Here is a 15,936-nt window from a genome sequence, read left to right as displayed (position 1 = left end):
AGACAAAGGGAGGTCCCTGCTCTGCGGGAGAAGCAGATGGAGGGGCTCTGGGACGCTCTCAGGAGCGCTTGGCCGGAGCCTCCTGAAATCCCGACACCCACATGGCTGCACTCGCAGACCCCAGGGTGGGCAGGGCCTTCTCCAGGGGCCGGTGGCTCGAGTCCAGACCAGTGTCCAGGGCGACGGGCCCACCTGGCAACAGAGGAGACCAAAGGCCATGCTGAGGCCCCTCCTGCCGGGTCTGCAGCAGGAGCTGCCCCCGGGCCCACGTGCCACCTGACGGAGGCCTGGCTGCCGTCCCAGTTTCCCGGCCTGAGCAGAGAGGCCCAAGGCTCCCACCTGGGTCACATCCAGCCATTAGTTCTTCTTCTGACCTCGGGTTTGATGGCTGGTCCTGGCAGCCGACTCCCAGCTGAGGGTCTGGGGTGGCTTCAGAAAGCACGAGAGCTGGAATGACCCCCGCGCCCGGGCCCGGCGGCAGAGAGGCGAGCAGCCCGCCGGGATCCTGAGGGTCAGGGAGCACATCCTGCCGCTTTGTTTGCTTACCTGGCCATCACCACCTTCTCAGGATGCCGGCCTGCCCAGGAAAACCGGCTCAGGCCATCCGGGTGAAGGCGCAGGCCGCCTTCTCCAGTTCATTTCACCGCGTGACTCTGTGCCACAGTGGGCCACCGCTCCCCAGTCCCCTCCAGGCGGAGCACCAGGCCTTGCCACAGGGGCTGGAAGGTCAGAGCGCTGTCCACTTGGAGGAGGCCTCCTGCATGAGCCGATGGGGCCCTGCCTGCAGGGCTGCTTCCATGCCGGGTGCACCTGCCCATCCCAACACGATGCTGGGACCCAGGGCCTGACGGGAAGTGGGCCGAATGCTTGTTCAGCATTAACTCTCTCCCCTAGTTTTTGAGTGAGCCCAATAGTTCTGAAATGTGCTGTATTTTGTCCCACTCTGTACCCTTCCAGGTTGTTCACAGACCCTTGGATTCCCTAAAACCCCCTCCTCCAACACACTGCTTGCTACGGACTAAACTTATGTCCCCTCCTCCCACCAAATTCATATATTGAAGCCCTAACCTCCGATGTGACTGTATGTGGAGATGGAGCCTGTGAGGGGATAATTAAGTTTAGATGGGGTCATAGGGTGCGACCCTTATCCTGTAGGACCGGTGTCCTCATAAGAAAAGAAAAGGGCACCAGAGAGCCATTCTCTCTCTTCCTTTCTCTCTCTCTCACACACACACACACGCACTTGTCTGTACGTGTCAGGTGGGGAAACGAGAGAATACTGTAAGATTTGCAAAAAGCCAACCAAGTTATCTTTGACTCTTTCCCTAATCTCAAAAAGAGATACAAAATCATTTTCTTACTCTTTCTGTCTTTTCACCTTTGCCTCAGATCAGTTCTGGGCAAATCTGAATGAAGAAAGACGGCAGGAAGGAAAACAAGAAAACTCGTGGGATCTTTAGAGACTCAGGGCCAAGCAGGCGCTACGGCTCATGTTGGCCGTTTCATCAGGACGGAGCAGCCCGAGTGAACAGTTTGAAAGCAAACACACCCGGCTGTTTTGTGATCCTCACAGCAGAGCGCAGCCTGTGAGGACTGCCTCCAACACGGGGCGTGCTCTTCAGTTTTGTGGGAAATGAAGCCACAGTAAATTAACAGGGAGGGTCATCTCAGCATCAGTCCTTCTCCGGCCGCTCCGGCCACAGCAGGAGGGGCTCCTCTGCCGTCACTACCGTTTACAGGAGCCCCTTTCTTCCGCCTGCAGGTGGTCAGCCTCCATGCTTGCCCGAGGCCTGGGGCCCACGCACTCTGGGCTTTCTGGCGGGTTCCAGCCTCAGACACTGTTTAATCTGTCAGCCCTCCCTGTGTGCTCATGGCTCTCCCAGCTCAGGGAGGAAGAATCTTCTTTTCTTTCTTTTTTTTTTTTGGAAAGACTATAGGATTGAGCTGCAGATCAAGGGAACCAGGGTGCAAGGCTGCATGTGGGTTACGTCAGCCCTGTGTCTGGTGGGTCACGGGGCTGCAGGGCCTCTGTGTGCAGGGCCATTCGAGGGCCTGCAAGAGGCTTCCAGCCCTGGCCCGGATGGGGTCCCGTCTTAGACTCCAAGTTAGAGGGCAGTCTTTCTGCCATGTCCCCTACATAATTGTTCGGCCTGTTTCCCCCATTTTCACCATGGTAACATGGTGATTTTGGAAGCTGAGTTCACCTTAATATTTTTGCCTACTGTAGGTCCAACTGAGTCAAAGTTGTAGAAAAACCAAACCCCATTGTGATTCCATGTGGCTCCTCTGGGAAGGTCCTGGGCCGCCGCGACTGCTCAGCCGCAGGGCTCCCCGCACCTCTGTTGTTCTCTGGGGTCACCTCTCGGGAACGCACAGCCCGTCCATGGTCTCTGCCTAATCTCCAGCCTTGGAACCTTTCTCCCTCCATGTCTCCATCTGAGTCCATCCAGGTTGCCATCACAGGACACCATGGACCAGGGCTTCTATCTCAGTTCTAGGTGCTGGGAAGTCCAAGGTCGAAGTGCAAGCAGATCTGGTGTCTCACCTTCCGGCTTGCAGACAGCCTCCTGGCTGTGTCCTCACCTGGCAGAGAGGGCACCGGCCTCTTCCTCTTCTTGAAAGGACCCTAATTCCTCCAAGGGAACTGCACCCTCTTAACCTCATTCAAAGTCACCTCCCAAAGTGTCCCCACCCCAGTACCAGCACACAGAGGATCTAGACCCCACATATGAATTAGGTGGGGGCACAGACGCTCAGTCCACAGCAGCCCCTGAGACGTGTCCCCCCAGGGGTCCGGGCAGAACTGCCAACACGTCATGTCCAAACACGCGCCCGAGGACCCCTCCCCGCCCCCTCCAAAACCACTGCTTCTCTGGGAAGCCACGTCGCACCTCAGTCACCCACTGGTACTTCTGGGGTGTCCCCCAAACACACTCTCTCCTGTCCTTTCACACAGAACAAGCCGCTGTAACCTTCAGTCGGACTATCCTCAGACCTGCCTGATTCAGAAATGCACTCGTTCACAGAGGAAGTGGTTTTCATGACCACAGAGCTCCTTCCTCAGTAACTTCCTTACACATTTTACAAATATCATAAATGGACAAATCTGTACCAAGTGGAAGAACAAACTATCTTCCAAAGAGATTCTAATTCTCTAAGTTCGTATGGTGGGTGGGGGCAGGGGGGTTGGTTGGGGAATCACCGAGGAGAGAGATGTGTGCTTTGACACTAGTGTTCTGTCAGCGAAACAGCAGGTGCAGGTGGATAACGAATACTAACTATTTAATAAAGATGAGCTGAAACTGAATGGAATCACCCAAATTATGAATCCGCGCCGACAAAGCTTTGTAAGGAGAAGGCATCGCATGGGTAGCTGTGTGCTGGGTCCTGCTTCCTCTTGAAAAGCGAATACATAAAAGATATGAAAAAGCTTTGAAAAGGCGAAGCCCTACAAAATGTAAGACACAGTTATGACAGAGTCCGCACGCCCCAGGCATGACTCATCACCACGTTAAACAGTGTCTTTGTGTGCGCGGCTCCGATCTCGCTGAGTCTCTCCTCGGTGGTGTCTCCTGACAAAGGGAAGCACAGGCACTCACGGAGACACCTGTCCCTCTCCCCTCCTCGGCCGCACCGTCTCACTGCCCAGGGCTCGCTGCACAGTGAATGCGACAAGGAGACGCTAGTGTTCTCTTGTAACACAGAGAGAAGCTTCAAGTAAAGAAAAACCTGCTTTTCCTGCAGGTTGCTGTCAGCCGCTGTGCACCGGGGTCTCCATCCAGAGGGCGTGCTTTGCTTTAATCACAGGAGACATTCTTTCGTGGACCTCAGATCAGGGCCCGTGGAGCAAGCGTGCACACACCCTTCAGCGCTCGGCAGTCTGTCTGGCGTGCCAGGACCACAAAGCTTGTGGTCACAAAGCCCAGGAAACCTTTCCTTCCAGGAATCTACCCCAATTCTTTCTTCTCTCTGTTTCCCTCCCTTTCAGCCCCTTCTCCCCACCCAAAGTCATGTAAGAAATTCAAGCTTTCAAATGTCCAATAACACCGTGAGGTTAGACAACATTGCCCCCCAAAATCACCAGAGGTTCAATGAGCTTTTAGATAAACCCATCCAGTCCAGTTCGTCACTAACTCCATCTGAGCTCCCACGGTTAACTAGCGCGTACGATCCACCCCGTCCTGAGCTGCTTTCTGATCTTATTGTGGAATAAGAGTCATGAACGTAAAGCGAGGAGCATCCGGCGTAAGAGGGAGAAGAGAGAAACACCGAGCTGAGCACGTGCAGGTTAAAGCTGTGGTGCCCACGCTGAGTTTGGGGTGAGGGCAGAAAAGGAGCCACTTATCAGATCGGGGGGAAATGCTGGGGTCTGGAGCAAAGGTTTGAGACCCTCCAAGCTGATGCCACAACGTGAACAAAAGAAGCCAATATGAAAAGTGCAGGTAACTGCCGGAAACAGGCACAGGGCTGTGCGTGCAGCTGGAAGGGAGGCGGAGAGGGGTGAACAGAGGCGGGGCTGGAACTGGCTTCAGCGGCAAAGTCCAACTCTTGCCATCATCCAGCGAGGGTCCGATGGTTCAGGGAGCTGAGTCCTGTGACGTAGGGGGGACCACAAGGGAGAAGTCCATCCTCGACGTGGTGCAGGACTGCACGGAACGGGCCATCAGTGAGAAAGCGAGGAGTGAGTTACGGGAAGCAGACGACGCACCGAGGACAAGATGAACCGCCCACCCCTGCTGAGCACCTGGGACAGCGCTGCGGGAGGACGAGGAGAGGGTTCGGGCAGCCCCGCTCGTCTCATCACGGGGACCCAGGGCTGCTGCACGGACCACTGATCTTACCCTTTTTCTTCTGGAATCTTAATTCTCCTGCATTGCTTATGTGACTGATGATTTCTCAAGAAGTACTAAATGAAATTTCTGGGGTTTTTCTTTAAGCTGATAATGACTTTGTTATTTTGTTTTGTTTTGTTTTGTTTTAAGAGTCAGGGTTTCCTAAAGTAGATGCCACTGCATTCACTGGGGACAGGATAAATCTGTACTGTGAGTGATGGTTCTGCCCACTGTGGGATAGTTAGTGCCATGTGCCTTGGCCCCAGATGAACGCCAGCCTTGCCCCTCATTGGTGCTGACAAACAGAAACGCACCACACATTCCCAGGGCTCCTGGGGTGGGGGCGTCATTCTGCTAAGGGCAGATGCAAGCATGGCTAACACGAGCCTGCCCTGAGCTCAGGTGCCCACTTCCAGCCCAGGTGGCTCCATTCTCATCCATTCAGAGAAAAGGGGAGAGGGGTGCAGGGAAGTAAATAAGTAATTACACTTCAGTAATGAAGTATGTAAAATGCCAAGTCCAGGAGCCCCACGGGTGACAGAGGAGGCCTCGGGCAGCTTCACCACAGGAGAGACTGGAATCGAGTTTTAAATGGCAAATTGGAGACTGGAGTTTCAGGAGTGGCACAGCATGCAAAAGGGCATAGGGTCACTGCAAAATATGTGTTTCCTTACACAAGACACACTGGAGGGTTTTTTAAGCACTTAGCATGTGTCTGTTTTCAAATTATTTGAACATAACAGTTAAAATCAACCAAAATATTAAGAGACACTGTCCAGCGGAAATCACCAGAAATGACTCTGATGGAATTCTGAAGTTAGAAAGACGTCAGATCATAGATTTTAAAATTTTTAATTTACATTAAAATTTCAACCAAGACAGTTCAATGGAGAAGAGCAGTCTTTTCAACAAATGGTGCTGGGACAAGAGACAGACAAATGCAGAAGAACGAAGTTCAACCCCTACCTCACACCATATACAAAGACTAACTCAAAATGGATCAAACACCTGCACATAAGAGCTAAAACTATAAAATGTTTAGAAGATATTAATCTGTATGATCTTAGATTTGGCAATAGTTTCTTAGATGTAACACAAAAAGCACAAGCAATCAAAGGAAAGAAAGAAATAAATTAGATGTCATCAAATTTATAAGCATTCTTTACATCAAAGAACATTATCCAGAAAGTGAAAAAACAACTCAGAGAATGGGAGAAAGTATTTTCAATTCGTATATTGAAAAAGGTCTAATATTTAGAATATATAAGAAACTCTTAGCAATTCAACTACTTAACAATAAAAAGACAAATGAATCCATTTAAAAATCAGTAAAGAATTTGAAAAGATTCCAAGCAAAATATACAGATGGCCAATAAGCCCATAAAAAATGTTAAGTATCAGTAGTCATCAGGGAAATGAAAATCAAAACCATAATGAGATAGTACATCACACTCACTAGAGTGGCTACTATGATTTAAAAAAACAAAAAGAAAGAAAGAAAGAAAAAAGAAAAGAAAGAAGTAAACATAGACATAGAATACAACCTTGTGGTTGCCAAGGGGAAGGCAGGTGGGAAGGGACAGGCTGGGAGTTCAAAATCTGTAGATACTGACAGGCATATGCAGAATAGATAAACAAGATCACACGGCATAGCCCAGGGAAATGTATACAAGATCTTGTGGTAGCTCACAGCAAAAATAATGTGACAATGAATGTATGTGTGTTCATGTATAACTGAAAAATTGTGCTCTACACTGGAATCTGACACAACATTGTGAAATGTCTATAACTCAATAAAAAATGTTAAGAAAGAAAGAAAGAAAGAAAGACAGACAGACAGAATACCCAGTGTTGGGGAGGATGTAGAGAAATTAGAAGCCTGCGATCTTGCTGGTGGGGATATCAAGTTTCAGCCACTGAGAAAAGCCCCTGGGCCTGGGTGTTTCCTCAAAAAGTTAAACATGGAACTGCCATGCAGGGGAGGGAGGGCATAGCTCCGGGCTGGAGCGCCTGGTTGGCAGGCACGAGGTCCTGGGTTCAAGTCCCAGTACCTCCATTAAAAAAAATTACTGTGCATTCCAGTGACTTCACTCCCAGGTATATCCCTGAGAAAACTCACTCACACAACAACCCGTGTGCCCGCGTTCACAGCAACACTACTCGTCACACCCACACCCAGACGAGGGGGGACGCGCATAACTGAGCTTGTGAGGGGAGCCTTCAGTTCTCTCCCCGTGGAGCAATCTGCTAGGAGCCTAGTACTCAGCACCCTCTTATAAAAAGCCAAGGAAACACTGCTTTCATCAGGCAGGGAAAACCGGCGCCCGGCTGGAGCCTCGGCGTCAGGCTCCCGGGGCTGCACCGGGATGCGGGGCGCAGACGCGGTCCTGCTGACCGGAGGCCCTCCGCGCTCCTGTCCGGCCTCTGAGAGCCGCGGCTCGCACTGGCTTGGCTCTCACCAGCACAAGGAGCTGCCCCACAGCCCAGGGGGAGCTGGGCACCCACGTTCCCTCACTGATTTTGGCAAACCCGGGACCTGGAGGAGACTGGTCCAGCTTCCCCTTTACCTTTCCTGGGACGCACCCGTCCACCACTTCCCAGGACTGCGTTTAGGACGCAAGGGCAAACCCATGGCCGCGTAAGTGTCTTTGCTTCTCAGAGATGCTTACCCATTTCCAGGACTGGGGGCCGCTTTCTGTTTTAATCACAGTGTTTTGTGATTAACCCCAAACTGCTCACAAGGAGTGTCTAAACAGTCCAAGTTTACACAACAATCTCCATCCTGCCTCTTCAGTGTGTGTTAATACAACTTGTTGTAGAGTTGGTTAAGTTTGGCAGCGCCACCCTGGGACTTCCCTCTCCCCTGGAAGGATCTGAGGCCAGAAGCAAAGAGCAGGGTCTCCAGAGAGCCCAGTCCTTGGCCTGCAGGTGAGGGACGCAGGCAGCCTCTCACGGGCAGGTAAGCGGGGAAGGCGACGACTCTGTCGGCGCACTGAGGCACAATCTACGATGATGGGACGTTGCAAGGAGGTTGTAATTCGTGAGGAGGGAACCCTGCGAAGGCTGATCTCACACACCAGCGGACTTCCCCCAGACCTCCCGGCGCACTGTGTCCCGGGGACAGGCCTGGCCTCCCCGAGCCGGTGGCAGCCCCCGTACATGTGTTTCCTCTTAGTATGACTCATCGCGATGAGTCAGCTTTCACACGGCATGGGGCTCCCTCACACCCTAGACGGCCAACGGGTCACCCTGGCCTTTCTTTTTCTCTTAATGGTGTCTCACTGATTTATCTTAAAGGGTGTAAAAATCACTCGCAGACGGAGCCTGTCTTCCCTACCACCTGCACGGGGGCTGGTCAGGCCGAGACGTCCCCAGGGTGCCGGCGCGGTGCTCACAGAAACGGGTCCCTCCGTCTTTCTGAACACAGTCGCCCCTTCAGACTGACAGGGGAGTTTATTTCGAGGAACGCTAGCCATTCTGCAGAACTGGAAGCTGAATCTGACATCTCAGAGCACATGATGAGTCCGTGGGCCTCAGAGACACCGACTGCAAGCAGCTCTGCAGTGCAGGCAGTGGCAGAACCCTTCGGACGCCCGCCTACCACGACGCATACGTAAGGAGAGGAGCCACCACGCAAACTGCTCGCCGACAGAACGCGACCTGCACTGGGGAGGGCGCTCGGAGCGGAAGAGGGCGGGTGGAGGCTCCCTGTTTGCTGCTCAGTTAGTCAAAGGCTGGGATCAGCCAGCAGGCCCGGGACCCCCAGGCGGGCTGGGCCTGCAGCTCACACTGGGTGAGGCTCTCTTGGTCGGGAGCTTGGACCCCTGGAGAGCCGGGCCGGGCCCATCCCCGCTCTGTCCCCTGCCTCCCAGGATGTGTCGGCCACCGGGTCACTGGTTCAGCTGAGCGCATGCACCCGCCCATCCCCCGTAACACCCCACAACATGTTTATATGCTTTTTGGGCTGAAATGTTTGATGATCCAAAGCTTTGGCCTTTAAATGTGACTCCCACTGTCTTCTTCACAAACGGCTCATGCGTGCCATCTGCCTTCTTTCTCTTTGCTTTTTTTTTTTAAATAAGGCGTGATTGACACATGATGAAATATACCATTTTAGTGTGTATCATTTAGTGATTTTTTTTTAGTACATTCACAAAGCTGGGCAACTATCACTGCTGTCTAATTCCAGAACATTTTTATCATCCCCCAAAGAAACCACATTATTCGCACGCAGTCAGGACCTCAGCCTCTGGCAACCGCTAATTCCCTTTCTGTCCTCATGACTCTGACTACAGGTCACGTGAAAGGAATCCTACACTGTGTGGCCACCGCGTCTGACCTCTTGCACTCCGCGTAACGGTCTCACCCTCCTTGTAACCTGCCGCACTGCTTCGTTCCTTTTCGTTGCAGGTAATTGAAATACCACCTTTTGTTTATCCGTTCACCAGTTGATGGAGATTTGAGTTGTCTCCATTTTTTATTTCTATGAGTACTATGAATACAAACAACTGTGCACAGGTCTTTTGTGGAGATATGTCTTCATGTCTCTTGGGTTTATAGCTGGGAATAGAACAGCTCGGCCATACAGTCGCCCTGCGTGTAACATTTTGAGGAACCGCCAAACTGTTTTCCAAAGAAATTGCCACTTCACTAGGCCCCCCAGCAATGTGTAAGAGCTCATGTTCTCCACGTCCTCCCCGGCACTTTTGTCACTTTCTGTCTTTTTGTACATCGGCCAGACTGATGGATGTGCTGTGGTGTCTCATGGTTTTGATTTGCATTTTCTGATGACTAATCATGTTAAGTACCTTTGCATATGCCAGGGCAACATCTGTCCATGTTCTTGGGGTAAATGAACACAAGCCCTGTGCCCCTTTTCAGTTGGGCTATGTGTCTTTGCCTTGTGGAGTTCTTTATACACTGTGGATCTGTGTCTCATCAGAGACATCATTTCTAAATGTTTTCCCCTGTTCTGTGTGTTGTCTTTTCACTTCCTCGATTGTGTCCTTTGAAAAAACAAAAGTTAACTTTAATAAAGTCCAACTGATTTTTTTTAATTTGTTGTTTGTGCTTTTGGTGTCCTATCGAAGAAGTTAACTAATTCAAGGTGATAGAAATTCATGCTTATGTGTTCCTCCAAGAGCTGAATTTTCTTTTGCTTCTGATGACTACAGTGATGAGCTACACTTTTCAAGGAGGGTGAGCAAAGGAGGAAAAGGATTACAGAGAAAGTGAGTCTGTTCATTTATTATTTTCTAAGCAATCCCAAGAGATCTGTGCCTCACATGACAGAGAAGACCAGTACTTAACCTGGAAACTAGGAAACAGTTTCTGTGTATCTCGGGGTGCCTCCTGAGCCTTCCTCCAGCGTCTCGTCCTTACGTAGCACCTGTGTTCTCAGGGTCTGCGTCTTGTGTGTGTGACTTAGCTGAGTGTGGCTGTAGGTCAGGGCTTTGGAGCCCCTGGGCCTCCGGGTGCTGCCTCCTTCCGCCAGTCCTCCTCCTGCAGCTGACCTGCCTCCTTCTCCTCTTCCCCAGCAGCCCACCTGCTGCTGCATCCACTACAGCAAGACCCTGATGACTGGCCCTTGTCCCGTGTGTGGCTGTGCCGTGACACGCAGTGTGAGCTTCTCTAGGTCAAAGCACACTCAAGACAGACCTTTTGATGCTGCATGTTACACTCTGAATCTTAAACCTCCTAAAGGGACAAATTGGTCTTTTTGGAGTCTTTCTTAAATCATCCCACACCCACACCTGAGCCTCCCCAGGCCCTCCCATCCTAGGATGAACTGCAGAACCGGAAGCCTCCCAGCGTAGGGCCAGCCTTGCCTGCAGACGGAGAGCGTTTTCCAGCCACCTGAACATAATGCGCCACATGTCCTGGGCCCTCAGCGTGGGACTGACCTGTCCTCTCCCCCCCAGACACGGAACCAGCTCAGTTCCACCAAGTGACCTCCCTTTGTCTCCATTCTGGAATTCTCTGAGTGGGTCGTTCATGACTGCAGCCCGACCCCCACCCCAGGCCTTCAGGGCTCACAACTGTTGCCTACATATTCAGGAAATTAAGAAAAAATCAAATAAAAAGTCATTCAACCCACACATCCTGCCCTGGAAAACCCCAAGCATTGTTCTTTCCCAGGCAACATCCTTCAGGCCCCACGTTGTCACTGACTGGATCACATCTGCCCTCCTCCGGAGGCTGGAGTTTCTCATTAATACACAGTGATTCCTGGAGGATGTTTGGTTAGGTTTCTGTGGCCAAGCTGGGGCGGCGGGGGGGGGGGGGGGCAGCAGTTAGAGGCGAATCTTGGCGTTTAGTCACACTGTACGTTTTACCCCATCCCTCCTCTCCACCCCTTTTACAACTTATTTTTGACAGAAAAGAGAAGAAACTAACTTTCAGCACACACAAACACCACACTGGTAGCAATCTCTCAGATTCATGCAGCCAACAGATGAGCAGTTCTCATCACTGTGTACGTTAATTTGTGATCATTGCATATTTCAAAATGTTTGCTTGATGTCAAAACATTAGACACTTTTTAGCTCATACCTTTCCTGCCAACGGCTGTTGACTGTCTCCCCGATGTCTTCTTCTGACCGACACTCCCAGGCTTTGCTCAATAGATTTAACACAAATGGTCAACCACTCCCTGAATACAGGTGTAAATTCACATTCTCCACACTTTGACCAGAATGGTGACGAAAATCAATCAAATAATTTAAAGGGAAAATGTACTAGATGAGCTTCGTACAAGGCAGAGTGTAATCATGAGGTCTACTCAGAGTACGTGATGGAAAACAGAAAAAAAATCTCCAAAATATCTGAAGAAAAAGTGTCCCCAACCCCTTTGGGAAATAAAGAACTAACAGTATGTAGCCTACAAATATTCTCCTTTAGTTTGGACGATAGACTTTATGTTGATTCAATGCTTAGGACACAAAAATTATCAGAGGAATATGAAATTACTGATAATATGTTTTATAACAGTAGCCCTCTAACTGGGAGCCAGGCAAGATGCTAAGTGTTTATAAACAGGAACCCAATTTTTATAAAATAGTATTCGTGTTTTAATTGACGACACAGTAAAATTAAATTATTTTTGAGTGGCTGACCAGGGTCATCTGCATGGAGGTGGAGGACAATGGGTGTCATAAGCAGGTCCTTCCTGGCCTCCCCAGCCGAGCTCTTCACCATCAGAGCAGGTCTTGAGTCACAGCCGGTGTGACTTTTTGGCCAAGAATCAGGCTGAAACAAAACCCAGCAAATCTGCAGCTAAATTGGTGCAGTAAAGGCAGCACCGAAGCGTCCCCAAGACAGATACTAAACGTAAACAAGTTGAGATACACACACATGCATATATATGCCATTTATAGAATTTTTTTATATTTTAAAAAGGAAAGCGTGGGTGCGTGTGAGAGTGTTTGTGAAAACGTAATAAAGGGGCCTGAACTAGCCTCGCTCACTCTGAACTGAGTAAAACGGAACAGCCACACTCCAGGTATCTTTCAAGAACGACTGTGAGCCTCTGCCGCTTGCTTGAAGCTCAGTTGGCAGAAATATGAATGGAAGTTTTCCTTCAGCAGAGCCTCCCCTCCATCCGTGGTCCCCTCCTCCCTGCCTTGGTTCAGCAGCGCCGGGGAAGAGAACAGAGCAGGGCCCGTCCATCCTGCGGAGGGCTTCCTCACCTCCAGACGGCGCGCCCCGGCCGTGGCCGCTGTAGGAGACGGGCTGTGCCTCTACCCCGGGCAGCTGTGGAAGCCAGCATCCCGCAGGGTCCTCCCCGCAGGCGCCCCGGGGAGCAATGTCTTCACATCTCAGCTGCTGGGACATTCGCATTCCTTCTGAACAACTCACTGATTTTTTGTTTTATGGGGACTCTGACTAGTAAACATTTATGTTTCTGCTAATTCTTCTGGCAAATAAAATTGGGGACCTGTGTCTAGCAGACCGCGACACACTGTCATTTCATAGCCCTGGTTCCACGGCCTTTCTCTCCTCAGTGTCCTTTTTCCCAGATGCCCTCAGCTGCTAATTCTGTTATCCTATATTTATTGTTGTAAGAAATCCTCAAAGTCTTTGCTGATCTAAGTAGACTTACATAAATAGATAGTTCTTTGTTTTAGAAAATGAATTTAATATTCTAGGGCTTCTAAAATGAGAGTATACATCCTGGAGGGACCCTAGAAGATTCCAAGTCGTGCGTGGAGACACATTTTTTTATTTCAATGTTTTCATATCTATTTTAATATATTTTAGGGCACACACACTCACATACACATACACACATGTATTTCATTATACTCATGACCTCATTGATAGGTACTATTAGTTAGGGCAAGCAGGTAGCACCTATTTGATTTTTTTAATTGAGTCAATTTAATATTTTTTTATTATTTTAATTATTATTCTCATTATTACATAATATTAAAGATTATTTTCATGGGAGGCAAAATCATGAAGAACTTCCTTGAGTGACACAAGTTCGGGAGATATGAATGCCCCAACACAACGAGAAGTTCCTGTAACTGGACAGAGATAATCTTTAACTTAGAAAATCTGGCTGTATGCCGTTACACGGGCCACATCTATAACATCAGGGTACGCAGAACTTGCAAGAAGAAAAATGGGAGAAAAAGCTGTACCAAGAAAATACTAATGTAACTACAGGGGGGTCAGCTCTGCTCGTGTCAGACACCAAGGCAGAGAACAAAGGTCGCATTCACGAGAAGGGGAAGGACAGGAAGATACATGCTTAAAAACATGTATGTACCTAGTAACAGAGCCTCAGAACAGATAAAGCAAAAACTGCCCAATGCACGAGGTGGGCAACCACACCACAGAGGGGACACTGCGAAGAGAGAGAAGCAGGCGAGCAGCCTGTGCCTGCCACCGGGGTGTAAAACCGCGCAGCGTGTCTGGGGGACACTAAGTGCCAGCACTGAGGGACTGCCGCTCAGGGAGGGACTGAGGGCCAGGCTGCACCTGACGCCACAAAGGGATGGAAAGTGGGCGGGGGCTTGAACTTCCTCCCCAGGGGCTGAGGACTCCCTGCTGTGTTCACAGGGGACAGGGGAGGGGGCAGCACGATCAGACTGTCCGGGAAGAATTGCTCTGTAAGTGTGGGGTTAGTGAATGCCCCTCTGAAACACTGAAGCAGACAGGGAACTGCCCCAATAGACAGAGTCGCTGCAGCCTGGGGCGAAGTGGAAATGAAGACAGCTGTTCACTAAAGACCCGTCCCACTCTCTGAGCCCGTGATCCTGAGTTTAGATTAGTCTGGGTTTTTGTTTCTTAGCTCAAATATTATCCCTCCGCTGGACTGAGCAGCTGTGGGCCAGGCAGCCCAGCCTCTCCCCACATGTTTCTTGGTGAGCACTCCATGTGTGTCGCCCTCCCCTAAGTCCAGACGGCCCCTCTTTGGAGAGATGGGGTAGGCTGACCAGTGGCCCCTGAAGGGGTCGGGTCCTCAACCCCAGGGCTGGAGATACCATCCTTCATAAGGCGAAAGAGGCTGCAGATGAGGCTGAGGATCCTGAGATGGGGAGACCCTCCTGGATTATCTCAGGGAGAGGCAGAGAGAGATTTGACCACAGAAGTAGGCGATGGTGATGACAGAACAGAGATTTTGAAAGGGCTAGTCTTAAAGATGTGAGTGACGCAGACACAAGCCCAGGACCGCCTGCCGGCCCTAGGCACTGAGCGACACTGGATGGGTTCTCCCCCAGAGCCTCCGGAGAGGGCACAGCCGCGCAGAGCCTTCTCTTCTTCCCTGTGACCTGATCTCAGACGTCCGGCCTCCAGAACCGGGAGGGAGCAAATGGGTGTGATTGTAAGCCATCAAGTCAAGTCTGGGGTTATTTGTCACAGAAATCCTAGGACACTAAACAGAGGGCCCCATCGTAGGGTACCCAGCATGGGGGAGCAGGGAGGGGAGCTAGCCCTAAGGTGCCAATGACCAAATTAGCCGGCACTTCCTTAGAAGCTACTGGGAGCCTGGCCTATCGAGGTGCAGCGTCAAAACACAGACGACCAACACTCAGGGCTCAGTGACCCAGCCCGAAGCACCGTGCTCTGAGTTCTAGAGTGTTCATCTGCATGAACCCTGACAGAAAGGGAGCATGGGGGAAAATCGGGAACAGATATGGGCAAGTAGGAAAAAGTCCTAAAAGTTTCTGGTAAAAAGCTTAGAGAAAAACTTCAATTTCTCCAAACGCATTCTTCTCTGGGGGCTACTTTCCAAGAAGCAGCCCCTTCCCTGTGCCCCCGCCTTGCAGAAGAGGGGTGCTTGTACTGAGCCTCCCCAGGGGGCTCCTGCAGGAAGCACCATCAGTTCCCGCAATTCTGGGAGCCGTGGATGATGAAGTGGGAACGCTGGGCTGCTTCCTCCCAGGCCCGTGGCATTGTGAGCTGCTTGCCTCGAATGTCCATTCCAGGAGAGACAGGGACACTTAGCAGGGGCACAGGGAGCCCAGAGCCACCCACATCCTGTCGGAGAGTGCAGCGGTAACAGCCTGGCAGAAGAATCTCCTGGAACAAAACGGGGGTCTGCATCCACTGCACCCAAAGAAATAGGCTCAGTTTCGTGTCCAGGTTAGCATCCTGGTGCTGAGAGACTTCATCCCAATTCTGTAACCAGAAAAAAGAGGAAAATTATCTTCTACTTGACCTGCTCATGTGACCTGCGAGGGTGTCATTCTGCACATGTGCCCATGAAGTGGCACAGCGATTGACGACTGACTTTGAACCTTTAATCTATTTATTGGTTGGGGTCCACGAGCTGTAGGTGGGTGGTTTGCCTCTGCATCTCCAGCGTCACAAATTGCTGGCTCCAGGGCCAAGACTCACGCACAGAGAACTCTTGTTTGGTCCACAGTTTTTTCCTTTTACGAAACATGTGTGAACGCCTTTGGGTGAACTGTGCGTGCTCTGACAGGCCAGCCTCTCCCGGGCCGGTTCTCTCACACTCTGCCGCTTTGTGGGAGATGCCCTTACCTGCATCCTAACGTGCTTGAGTGCAAGACCCTTGTTTCACCAAAGTGCAACATTCACTCACATCAGAATCGTCACCTTTTTTGGCTAAAGAAGACAAGTAGCAAGAATC

General features: G+C 50.7%; 1 long non-coding RNA gene across 1 annotated transcript; it reads right to left on the bottom strand.

Moving 5' to 3' along the window:
- Positions 1-10,064: 10,064 nt before the first annotated feature.
- On the bottom strand, positions 10,065-10,740 carry LOC140690057 (uncharacterized). The gene is made up of 2 exons (XR_012065253.1): positions 10,661-10,740; positions 10,065-10,529 (listed from the first exon to the last, which is right to left on the bottom strand). It is a non-coding gene; the product is annotated as an uncharacterized lncRNA (long non-coding RNA).
- Between the last annotated feature and the right edge of the window lie 5,196 nt (positions 10,741-15,936).

Source organism: Vicugna pacos, chromosome 3, assembly GCF_048564905.1.
Source record: "Vicugna pacos chromosome 3, VicPac4, whole genome shotgun sequence".
Classification (NCBI taxonomy): Eukaryota; Metazoa; Chordata; class Mammalia; order Artiodactyla; family Camelidae; genus Vicugna; species Vicugna pacos.
The sequence above is the reverse complement of the archived record's forward strand: the minus strand, read 5'-3'. Positions and strand labels throughout refer to the sequence as shown.